The sequence below is a fragment of the Scomber japonicus genome, chromosome 22, assembly GCF_027409825.1.
Source record: "Scomber japonicus isolate fScoJap1 chromosome 22, fScoJap1.pri, whole genome shotgun sequence".
NCBI classification, from domain to species: domain Eukaryota; kingdom Metazoa; phylum Chordata; class Actinopteri; order Scombriformes; family Scombridae; genus Scomber; species Scomber japonicus.
In genome coordinates this window covers 17,985,525-17,995,406 of record NC_070599.1, presented here as the reverse complement: position 1 = coordinate 17,995,406, position 9,882 = coordinate 17,985,525, and the positions used below count along the sequence as shown (strand labels likewise).

At 36.5% G+C, this 9,882-nt stretch overlaps 1 long non-coding RNA gene across 1 annotated transcript; it reads left to right on the top strand.

Annotated features, from left to right (window-relative positions):
* The first annotated feature begins 31 nt into the window (after positions 1 to 31).
* Positions 32 to 1,580, top strand: LOC128383971 (uncharacterized). The gene is made up of 5 exons (XR_008324005.1): positions 32 to 48; positions 506 to 603; positions 849 to 897; positions 1,250 to 1,315; positions 1,426 to 1,580. It is a non-coding gene; the product is annotated as an uncharacterized LOC128383971 (long non-coding RNA).
* Positions 1,581 to 9,882: the final 8,302 nt, after the last annotated feature.

The window sequence follows — 9,882 nt, the reverse complement described above, 5'->3', positions numbered from 1 at the left end:
AAACCATGTAACAACAAATCTCCTTTTCACAGATCCAGACTATGTCAGGTTGGTACAAACCTCTCCTCTCTTTTATTATGAACATAACAGCAGTACCTTCAGTTGTCTATATATCTGTCTATATGTCTATATCTATATCGTGTCTTGTAGAGACAATTCACAGCCTTGTGACTGATGGAAAAAGGAGTGGTTTATTCTGCACAGAAGAAAGTGACTGACTTAAACACATCCAAGTGAACATTATATACAAAGATAGGCAGAGCTACAGAAGACAACACACATACCAGTGTCTCCTGTTATTCTCTACAACCGCAGCTCATCACCTCGTTCTCTCTGATCATACTCTGCTCCCAAACTGTCCTTGATCATTCTCACACCACATATCCTGCTCTTTAGCTGAATCTCTGCACACACACTCTGCCTCGAACTCTTTCTTTGTAAATCAACCTCTGCAATACCATATAATGTCTCTTATTAAATTCATTGTACTTGCTAAATGTTTTAGACCAATCCAGTCTGAGAGCACCAATCAGGACTCTGCCACACATCACATGGTCAACCTGAATGAAACTCAAGATCACATCTACAATTCTCTTCTCCACGGTCAGTCTTCAAACTCATCCTGATTAATTCTGTGATTATTTATTAACTCTAACTCTTCAACATTTCTATTACAGTCTACAAAGACAGTAAAGTTTATCTTTAAACATTTAAGAGTCCCTGTCTGCACTTATCTTCACCATTAAAATCAACATTGATGATTTTTGTTAGAAGTGATATTTGATTGGTGTCGTGCATTTTAAAATGATTAATTTGACTTTGGCCTGACTTTTACTTTTTGCTCACAGGTGATACTTGTCTCTATGAATCAATCAAAGGCTCCGAAGACCCAAAATAGTAAGTGTTTGTAATTATTACTTTTTCATTGAATACCTTGTGTTTGAATATGTGTTTATTTTACATTATGTGTGTTTATTTTACATTATGTGTGTTTATTTTACATTATGTGTGTATGCAGTGCTGAAGAACAGTATTTATACATCAGTGTGTTTATTCAGTATCAGTATGTTTACTAAATTCAGTAAAAGTCATAATACTCTGCTTTGTGACTGCTTTGAGCCCTGTGGACATTATAATACTGTTATTCTTTTATTATCAGTGGAGACATTAACCCTGACAACCCTTCAGTACATTATCATTATAAAATATAACATTACTGACAAATGTTTAATCTTCTCTCCATTTAAAGGAAAATCAGCTCCTGCAGCAACTGATGAAGCTGTTTATTCTGAAGTTAAACCAGGAACAGCTCATGGTAATAATTAATCATACTGATAATTAGATGAATAATCTTATATTGGGATTTCCAAAGCATTAAATTCTGAATAACCCAACACATCTATCTTTTTTGTGATTGTCTTTCAGGTGTGTAAAGACAGCTGTGTGGACAAGGCCAAATAAATATGGTTAACAGCATTTTATAACCATTGTGTGCATCTCTGCTATCCAAATATCAGCCATGCTCAATGCTTCGTACAGTTAATATAATAAGATTATATGAAATAAATACATCATGTGGATTTAATACAGAAAGTACAAGACTACTGAGGTTTATGTAGTTTTTATGCACTGTATTATTATTTTATTTGTAGTTATTTTGTTACTTCATTTAAAAAGTTTGATTGCAGCTATTTCAAAAAGCAGCAGGAGGTATCAGTTTGAAATGTGTAAATGATATTAACCAGGTGATACTGCAGCTTTAAACTCAGCATATTTTTCAGTGTTAGATGAAAAAGCTTCAGGACGGACGTCAACAGTTACTTTGGTATTTGTAATAAACTGCTATCAAATGTTACATGTAAGTTTTTCTGTTGTTATACTGGAAGGTTTTCATGAATTTACTGGTGTTATATGTGCTTCAGTGTTTTTGGCATCAATAAACTTTTTAAAGAATCTAATAATCAGTGGTGTTTTAATTTCTTTTTATATTTAGATAACATATATTTGATATATTTTATAGAGCTTTTTTCTCCTGATCTTAAGAAGTGTTGCCATCCAATATCACATGTGAATATTACCCAATATGATCTGATCAGAGAGCAGACAGAGTTGAGGAAGCAGAGAGGAGAGTGGTGCACTACTGATCCGTATCTAATAATGAAAAGCTGAACATCAAATAACAAATACACATTGCAATTAATGCCAACTGTTATGAATTTATTTGAAGGTCTATGTCTAGTTTTCGCCACTAGATGGTGCTATTTCATTATTTGGTGTGAGCCTTCATTATTTATTGCCTCCACATTCATTGTTTGATGTGGTGTAAACATAAGCAGTCATTATAACACCAGACAGTTTAGTATATAAATATGTAGTTTTAAATGCCTTTGTTATGATTTTGACTTTTTCAGTTTGATTTTGTTAGATCAAGTTTCATCTTTTTTAGTGATGAATACACTCTGCTACGGACAATCTGAAGGTGGCAAATTTTATATTAAATATATAAACAGTACCAGTCAAAAGTCTAGACACGCCATCCCATTCACTTCACAGTATTATTCTTAATCTCATCCCATTTGTGTGTTTAGAATTATTTATCTTCTGTTTCAGGGACAGAAAAAAGTCACATTTAAGGAAGTGAAACATACGACAGTCTGTAATCATACAGCAGAATAAGAAGATGTAGAAACACTATAAATAATTTCCAAATATTAAAAATTGGCTTAGGTTCAAAATAAAGATATTATTATATATGACTTAACTATAGAGTATTTTTTGCTTTTTACTTGAATAATGAAGAAACCGTCTGAACATGTCACATAAAAATAACTGAAGTTAGTTGTTAACTGTTCAGCATTAGTTACCATGGTGATGCACCTCTTAGAGAAGTGATAATAATAAGTAATAGGACTGAAAACCCAGAGTTGAACCTGCAGTAACTTGCAAACACCAAATCCAGCTTCATAGTTCAGACCCCAGATGTTGACCTGATGCATTATTATGGATCCCACTTCTTCTCTTGGCAGGACCCTCCATACTTACGGCCACCTTAAATCCTCGACATTTTGACCGTCACCATCTTGGATTTTTGGAGCAAGAGGTGATGAGAAATGATCATATTTAGATGAGAGGGTGGAGCTGAACGCTAACTGCTAGCTTGGTTGGCATGTTAACATTTACAGTCCTTTATCGTCAAGTTTATATTAAATGGGACCATAATTTACAAAATGAACATCATGCTGTATTGAAGAAGACTTGGACTTAGTGATTGAGACCATAAATTAATTAGGAAACTGTTTACTGAGGTAAATCAAGTGATAAATAGGGTCATTTTCTCGATCTGACTTCTTTTTGGAGCCAGTTGAGTCGCCCCCTGTTGGCCATTAGAGAGAATTGCGGTTTAAGGCTTTACTTTTCAGACCCATAACTACTTTCCGCATAGTGATGGGTTTTCTTTTCATGCATTTATCTGATAATGTTAATGCTTTTATTAACAGGGCAGTATGGTGGACAAACCATCATCTGTAGGTGTAGTCAATTACAACTTCATTAATTATTACACTGGAGGCAATAACGGTGTTTGACTCCAGTGTCTTGATTCGTCATTGTATAACTGTGATAATCGATTACAGTAAATGTGACTACAACTTCCTTCTTTCTTAATCCAGTGGCTTTCTTCTGCATCTCAAGATCTTCTTTTTTTGTTTATTGCATGAAACAGTGCAAAAATGTCAATTATAATTAAATAAAAGCTGCAAAATCCCCACAATTTGACAAGCAGGTACCACTGAATAATGACTAATCGATTAAAATTCAACCCAGAAACGAATTGACTGATCAGCTCACAGTTTCAACACTACACACAGTTCAATTGAATAGATATTTCTAGACAGTCACTCTGCAGTCTTTTTGATTGCAAAGACTTGATGAATAATTGATCCCCATTTTCTTCTCTCTCTCTCTCTCTCTCTCTCTCTCTCTCTCCATCATCTTTCCTCCTCCTCCTGCATGTTTTACCCTCTCAGACTGCGGGTGGGAGCTACTGCTGCTGCTGCTGCTGCTGGGATGGGAAACAGGAAGTGAACGTCACTGACACAGGAATGGGACTGAAAAAAGAAAAAAAGAAAAACACACACACACACACACACACACACACACACATACACACACAGGCGGACAGAAAACACCACCATGATGAGGGGAATGTCAAATCCATAACCGTATGAGGAAACAAGAAATCACCACCTATTTTTCAACTCAGGACAAGAACATTAAAAGATGAATTGTTGTGTCCAGGCTGGATTTGAGGCATCAGGAAGGTAAGATTGTAGCGTTTTAAAGGTTGGGACGATTAATGCTGTGAGTGTGTCTGTGTGTGTGTATGTGTGTTTCTCTCCACCCGAGGCCATGCATCCATCCATGTCTCATCCATCCATCCTTGCATCGCTGTCATATTTAACTATCCCACAGGTTGATTTCACTCCTCTTTCAGGCCGCTTAGCTCGGTTGTCGATGCCTCTCACTTTGCGTCAAAAAAAAAAAAAAAAACAAGTCACCGCTAGCTTGTCTTCAAATGCATCACTGGAGTGTATTTTCAATGGATACAATTTCATGCATTTGGCGCAGAAACGCTTTATTTCATTTTATTTTATGGATGTCTGCACCGTGTAACGCAGATGTAACGGTGGTGCGTTCAGGGCTCACAGGCTGCCATGCTGTGGCTGTGTCATGGCTGTTTTCTGACATTTAGCATCCAAAATCTAATCTGTTTAAACCATTAAAGCAGCATTTCTCTCATTTAGCATTAATCCAGGGTTGTTCTTATTACTATCACCTCTTTAACAATACACAAAGAGTGTAAAAAGTTGGCTTAGATACACAATTAACATTATCAGCATTAATAACTACCCACCTGTGTCCCTAAGTTATTCTACTGATTCTCTGTATTAGGGCTGCAGCTAATGATAACTTTCATCATTGATTAATTAGTCAGTCATTTTATTGATAAATTGGTTATTTGTTTAGGTTGTAAAATGTAAGTAAATCGTGAAAAATGTCTATCAGTGTTTCTCATAGTCCAAGGTGATGTCCTCAAATGTCTTGTTTTGTCCTGAATAACATTCGACAACCCAAAGATATTCAGTTTATTACATATTAGACCAAAGAAACCAGAAAATACTCACATTTAAGAAGCTGTAATCAGAAAATGTGGACTTTTTTCCTTTTAAAAGAATTGACTTACAATATCAAAATAGTTGGCAATAAACAGATTCATCAAGTAATTGTTGCAGCTCTACTCTTAATACTTTAATTTGACTTGATATTCGTGTTTCAAAGGCTTCACCAAACTGCTAGGAATAGAGGTTCAATGGAGAAAAACTAAGTCCTTTCAGTATTTACAACCAGCCATGTGTTTTTTTTATTAGTTAGTGTAAATGTGAACCCCTCCTCAGGTCAGTGAAACCCCCACATTTCCAGATAACACAGCTAACGTGACCTCAGTGTCCATTACTGCAGCTTTTGATAGTGAAGTTGAAGATGAAACAATAATTAGCCTATTAGTTGCTCAGATTTTTGGATAATGAATTATTTATGTCATCTGAAAATGAGAGTTGACTCCCCCGTCATTGACATCCATTATACAAATTATAGTGTAATCCCCTCCTCCACCTTTCACCACCCACCCTGATATCTCAACATATATGAAAACGTGTGTTAATAGCAGCTGTTGTTTAATCTCATCATCGGTTCATTTGTTGATCATTCGCTCTATAAAATGTCAAACAACCATCAAGTTCCTGGACGCCATGAATGATGCTTGTTTGGTCCTTAAATCTAAAGATACTCCGATATACTCCGATATACTCTGATTATACAAACAGGAAACAACAAATCCTCATATTAAGAAGCTTGAGCTGATAGTTTTGACTCATTTACTTGTTGAATTATTAAAAAGGTGTATTGGTAATCAGAATAGTCTGTTTGCTCGTTGCTTCTTTAGTTTAAAGGACTCTTGGATGTTGTGTTTTAGGTTGATGTACGCTCTTCTTTTCCTTTTTCTTAAATCCAAATCCTTGTACGTGTGTCTGTAGACATCACATACAAACATTTAGGTCAAATTTAAAAGGTGATTTTTATGTCATCAGCTGCATATTTGTTTAAAAAGAGGCAAAAATACAAAGATGCCACCTTGGTTTCATACTAACTAGATCTCACATGTTGACAAGAAGTCCCTGATAGCCGTGTTACTTATAAACGTGTGCTCGAGTTAATGTTTCCTCCAGTCTGTCTCTGCTCAGGTGTTCAAGTGTACATTTATAATTTAACACCCGGCGTTTACAGGCAGGTCAAAGCAAAGGCGCACTGCAACGTTCCTTATTTGATTTGCTATCGCTGTTGGTGGTTTTAATCAGCGTTCCTGATTGTGTTACGACTGTCTGGACTGTTTGCCTTCTTCCCCTGTAAGTACCACCTCTCAGTTTCAAACAGTCGCTTCTTCTCATTTAAGTGTTTACCCCCCACCCCCACCCCCTTCCCCTCCTCCCCTCTGTAGCGTGACATATGACCCAGTCTGTAAAATCAGTTCATGTCCGTCGTTGTTCGTGTGGAAGAAAACGATGACGTTGCACAAATCGGTAGAAATAACGTGTTTTTTAAGGATGTTGCTAAATCACTCTGAGCTTTCACTTCCTTGTATCCTCACAGCGTTGAAAACATCAGTCTGCTCTCTTATTAAATCTACCAGAAAGAAATTTGACTATCCGCTTCTCCTCTACATGTAATATAACACTCACAGTTTGTAGTATAGGCTGGATGAATTTATCTGCTGACTAAGCGTTGATCGTACACACACACACACACACACTGAAGGATTTCTTTAATAGATTTATTCATTTAACTTTCACTGCAAGTCAGATACGATTCATTTCTCAGCAATCATTTTGTCCCCTCTGGTTAAAGCATATTAATGTATAACTTATCACCCTGTTCTGTGGTAGACCTTTTTAGCCAACTTCATCTTCATTTCAACTTGTTACCAAAATCTTACACACATGTTTGGAAATGATGGTCAATAGGCCTCATTTAAATTAAACTACACCTCATTTTTGAGTTAAGGCCTGTTCTTGGGTCAAAATTGGAATCATGACAACACGGGAGTTATTATTGATTTGATTGATTTACAAGTGTCAGGTCACCATCTTACACAGACATGTAATACTCATATATACACACATACTTACCTTGTACATGAATACATCTGTGGCAGCTTGTACGTCATTAACCGTTTATGACAACAGATGCATTTATTTCTGCGATAGGTCATTTGGTCTATAAAATGTCAGAAAATGTTGAAAAAAACCTGAATTACCTAAAATGTCCTAAAGCCCAAGATGCAACCTAAAGATATAAAGACATAAATTACAGAAGAAGAGAGAAATCATTACAATATTACAATGTATTAAAAGGTGGAATCAGAGAAATTCAGCATTTTTCCTGAGAGGAATAAAAGATTCAAAATGATAAATCGATTATAGTAGGTGATTAATTTTTTTGTTGAGTGGCGCATTGATTAATTGACTAACCATTGCAGCTCTAATCATGAATCAACTCTATTTGTGATGAATTATATTTTTTGCCTGAATTTTTATTACTTAGTCTGATCAGTAGACTTAAAACTGCTTGGTAATTATTTGGTGAGGGTCTAAAATGATCAATTGTTGTTGTTGTTGTTGTTGATCAGAACTGATGAATTTTCCATCTAGTATCTGATAAATCAACATTATAACTAAAACAATTACAATTAACCCATTATTTGAGTGATAAATAGTTTGTGGAAAATAGTTTCTTAATTGTTAAAAAAATATTTTATAAATGAAAAAACTTTTCTTCTGATTACAGATTCTTAAATGTCAATTCTTCTTTCTTTTCTTTTTTCACATAATTGGTAGTTAAGAGTACTTCTTAGGCTTTTTCTGATGGACATTTGTGACTGTTGAAATTTAATAGATGATAGATAGATTAATAATCTTTTAATTTAAACCAATTAAAACACCTGAATATAACAGTAGGTCTGAAATCAGACAGAAGAGATCCAGTCGCTTCAGTCTGGTGTCTGACTGTCAGCGTCGTGGTTAATGGTGAGGAGTGAGACTTCCCTGTTGTGTTAACTTAGTGGTCCTATCTCTGCGGAGGAGGTGCGAGCCTTTGTCAGTTAGAGGGAGGTCAAAACGCTGAGTCACATCGCAGCAACGGTCGCCTGGGCAACGCCTATGTAGTGAGCAGCCAGAGGATGATAAGGCCGCTTGCTCGCTGCTCAACTGGTTGTGTGGCATCAGCGGACCCTGCAACACACACACACACACACACACACACACACACACACACACACACACACATACTCTCTCCTTCTCCTCACATCCATAAACAAGGACAGCAGCTCCTCAATAAAGCCCCTCCGCTCTCCGTGGTGTAATTATTGTTTTGTTACTCACAGAAAGAACGAGGGGGAAAACATGAACGAGCAAAGCAGAGCGTCATAATAACAGCTATTCACTGTCACTGTAGCAGAGAGAAAGAGAGATGGTAGCAAACATGTCAAAGAGTCTAATTAAAGCAGAGTCTTAATAACACATCTGCCAGTCTGAATGGATAATTAAACACCTTAATAAACATGTCACTGCATTAATAAGCACCCCTGCTGCGTTCAAGTGCTTTAAATTTACCTCGAAAGTTTAGTTGTAAACCAAACAGAACAGTTGAAGGAAGTAGAGAAATGGTCTATCATTACATCAATATGCCTTTCAACACATTTTATTTCCTGTTATTCATATTGCTTGTTTCTTTATCTCTTTATTGATACTCTTCTATTTTTGCTAAATGTCCTCATTGTGGGACTAATAAATGATTATTTTATCTTATCTTACATCTTGACTTTTCTGCTCAGTGTAACTAGAGGTCAAAGGGAGACAAAAGTCGACCCACCTAGAAGCTCTCCGCGTCTGTGTTTTGGCTCCGCAAACGAGCTGAATTGAATTTCCTGGCCGCTGCTGATTCGATAGAGGCTCAAAGGGAAGTCCTGTCTCGCTGTGAATCGCTGTGATTGTTGGCTCGGAGGGAATGAACGTTTCTCTTTCCTCTTTGCCTCACATTAGAGTTTACGCCAGCGAAGATTAAGCGGTCTCTCGGTGTCACTGTTGGCGTTTGCAGAAGGCTTTTTGTCTGTAGCAGCTCGGGCCGGGCTGCAGCGTCCCTGTCGTAACAAAGTGTCAGGATGTATTTGTTAGAGGTGAGTGACTTTCACCGCAACAGGGCCACATCTGAGCTGAGCAGTGTCGACATTAAACAGTCTGTCCAGCAGGGAGCACTGACGCTTTTATTTTGAAGGGTCCCTTTCACAACATATGCTGACCACATTTCTTTTTAAAGGATTCTTATATAAAATGTATTAATCAGACTTTTAATATCTTATTTCTTTCTTTCATATCTTGTCAACATTTAAACTTTTAGTTTTAGCTGCTCTGAACTGACTTCCTGTAACTTTCATATTGACTTTAAGGTCTTCCTCCTTACATACAAAGACCTTAATGGGCTAGGATCAAGCTACACGGTTAACTCCCTTTTTTTAACTATTTGCCTTCAAGTATACTGTGATCATCTGCTGCTGGTTTATTGAAGGTTCACAGCAACAGATGAGAGAAAATCAGTGATTCAACCTTAGTCAATTACATCCTTAAACTGTGGAACAAACTACCGATCGATATTTCAAAAAGAAAGCTAAAAGCTTACCTTAACTTCTTCGCTTTTCTTTCTCTCAATCTGCTTCACACTACTGCACTTCTTTTAAAATGTTAAATGTTACTTGATATAATAGTTTTAGCTACT